We start from the raw sequence: 2,856 nt of genomic DNA, 5'->3' as shown, positions 1-2,856 counted from the left end.
GTAAAGAGTCAGGCTCTGGTGAGGAAGAGCAAGCGTGGAACTCTCCTAACATCTTTGACTGCTGTAACGAAGCAAGAGTACATCTGGAGAGAAGATACATCACACAAGTAAACCACCACCAAGGCTGTTCAAGGTGCCCTCCAGCCCAGGGGAAAGAAGGAAGCAGATCAAAGAGCCTGGACCAGCAACCACAATTAGAGCCAACCACACAGGAAATACCAGTCACATATCTCTTTGCCCATTGGACTAAGAGGTGGAACACCCATCCTGACAGCGTCTTCCAACCCAGAGCTAAGCATGTGGGCATCACAGGATGCCCCGCAAATATCTGTGTGCACATCACCTGAGGCCGTGAACTCGGCAAGGGGCCCCAGTTCGGTATTACCCTGACGGCTCAACGGAACACGGATCTCTTACAAAGGTCCTTAATGCTATGACTAACACCCTAAATGGTGCTATGTCAATTTGATGTATTCTTATAGACCTCTTGGTTTAAACATGCATACGAACCTGAACACCCACCTAACAAACGTCAACCAGTGTGAAGAGTCAACAAAACATAAAAATTAGACCAGCACTTTAGGGATTTCCTACTACTAAGTAAAATACTTAAAAGTGAACACAGGTTTCAGTCAACATCTACCTGGTTATTAGCAGCTCACACCCTGCTGTCATCTCCACTTAAACTTCATTAAGTGCTGGAAGGACTGGCACTTGGGGCCCACCTTCCCCCGGAGCAGCTGGCACCCTGGGGACTGTGTGGGACCCCGCCAGGCTGCACTGTGCCTTTGCTGCCTGTCTATGCCTGTCACCTCTCCTGCGAGCGTGGAGGTGGCCCTGATGGAGTTCTGCTAGATTTTGTGTTTGTATCTGCCACGGAGCTCCAGGGCGCATTCCCTTCCCTTCCTCACCAAAGGTACCAAAGTGAGAATTTCCAATTCCTAGGACCTTCCACAAGCATTCAATGTCTTCAAACAATGAAACGCGGCATCTACGCAGAACCTGTGCCAATCATACCCAACAAAGTAACTGCTCAAGACACTGTGTCTGTTGGTGCGGTCTCAAGGCCAGTGCGGCCTGGCCTCTGGCCCTAATTTGGGTAAATTACTCCAGCCAAGCCGCACCCGGGCCCGCAGAGCGGGCACCGCCGGGCACCTCTCCGTGCAGGGCACTTGTGTCAGGCGGCCAGGGAGGATGCAGCCAGGTCCAGAGCTGAGCCCGGTTTGCAAAGATCCAGCTGGTGTCGCGCTGGGGGGAGGGGATTAAAATGACTCCCCGGAATCGAACCTCGTCTTAAGTGGGAAGAGGGACTTCGGTGAAATTCAACCAAAACTCCAAGTCAGAAGCGGTGAATAAAAAGGAAAACCAGGACCCGCTGGTCTTAACCGTGCCCCTCATGACTACGGGGGCCGCGACAACCCGTCCCGCATCGACCCCCCGGGAGACGCGCCCCTGCTCGGCCCCCACGCTCCGGCCCGGGCGCGCTCGGTACCTGCTCCGCCCCGTAGACCGTGGCAAACTGGACGAAGTCCTCGATGCGGACGAAGCCGTCCCCATCCCCGTCCAGGGCGTCGAACACGGCTCGGAGGCGGAGGCCGTCCTCCTGACAGCCCGCGGGCTCGCCGGGGAGCGCGGGGGCCTGGCTGAAGTCCGAGGCCGGGTGCGGACTCCCGGGACCCCCGTCCGGCGCCAGCTCGCCCGCCGCGGGCGAGGGGAAGCAGGGGAGGAAGTCCGCCTCGCCGCGCGCTGGGCAGCCGCGGCTGGAAACCTGCACGCGGACAGACGTGCTCGCCGGGAGACTCGGGGCGCCGTAATCCTCGGGCTCCTCAGCCCAGGAGAAAAATGGGTCGAGTTCTGGAAGCTGCGTTTCGGGGCGGGGGTCAGGGCCCGCGCAGACGGCCTGGCCCGGCGGCAGGCCAGAGGCCCCCGGGCCGGGAACGTCGGGGCCGGCGTCCTGCGGCCGCTCCTCCAGCCCCGGGGTCGGCTCGGCGCGCCCCGGTGGCTCCGGCTCCGGGCCCGCGGCGGACGCTCCGGGGCGCAGCCGTGCGGGGCCCGGTGGCCGGGCTCGGCGCCGCTCCAGCCGCCGCCCGCCCGGCCCCGGCCCCGCCGCGCCGCGCGCGCCCCACGTTTTAGTTCCTTTCTCCCCCGAGCGCCCCTCGGCACCCTCGCGACGCACATGGCCCCCGAGGAGAACACTCGTACTTGCAGCCTCGGCGGCTCCCCCGGCCGCGGCGCCCTTTGTTGAGAGGTAGATTTTGATGAAACCGGGACGGGATCCTGAAATCGGGAGCTGCTTGGGGCAAGTGGCTTCCCTCCTCTCCCGAAAAAGGGGCTTTCGAGGGGTTTAAACGTCCAGAGAACGCCCCCATTTTATAGGGACGGGTTACGCGGAGGGCGGCGATCCCTCCGGGGTGGGTGTTAGCCCGGGGAGAGCCCCAACAAAAATGTTATTAACTTAAGTTGGAGGGACACTTGTGTGAAATTGGATGGCTTGTAAGATGGCGGTTCCCAGTTGTTTCCAAGGTCTCCTGCATTTGTGTGGAAAATGGTAAAGTTTTCAAGGTGGTATTTGTGGGGAGTCTTGGATAAGTGCTCTGAACATTACTTGGGAAGTGCTCCCTGGCAAGTGGGCATTTCAAATTTGGAGCTTTTTTTGGAGTGAAGATGGTGACTGGACGTTAGTCTTGCTGGAGGTTTCCTTTCTCTCTACTTCTTTTTTCCTCTTTTTCTTTTTTTCCCTGTCGGAGACTACAACTTTGCTCTCAACCTCTGCTATGGGGTACACTCAGAATCTTGACTCAAGTCCACTACGTTTTATAGGTTTTGCTAAATGTCAGCATAGGTCATTTGGCAAAG

At 58.5% G+C, this 2,856-nt stretch overlaps 1 protein-coding gene across 1 annotated transcript in view; it reads right to left on the bottom strand.

The window, feature by feature from the left end:
• RAB11FIP3 (RAB11 family interacting protein 3 (class II)) overlaps positions 1-1,944 on the bottom strand; it is an 86,904-nt gene extending 84,960 nt beyond the window's left edge. The window contains exon 1 of the mRNA XM_012659631.1: positions 1,493-1,944. The gene's annotated coding sequence lies outside the window, so the exon portion shown is untranslated. The remainder of the gene's footprint in view (positions 1-1,492) is intronic.
• Positions 1,945-2,856: the final 912 nt, after the last annotated feature.

Source organism: Propithecus coquereli, unplaced genomic scaffold (genome assembly GCF_000956105.1).
Source record: "Propithecus coquereli isolate 6110/MARCELLA unplaced genomic scaffold, Pcoq_1.0 Scaffold621, whole genome shotgun sequence".
In the NCBI taxonomy this organism is placed as follows: domain Eukaryota; kingdom Metazoa; phylum Chordata; class Mammalia; order Primates; family Indriidae; genus Propithecus; species Propithecus coquereli.
Note: the sequence above shows the minus strand (reverse complement) of the source record. Positions and strands in the feature narration are given on the sequence as shown.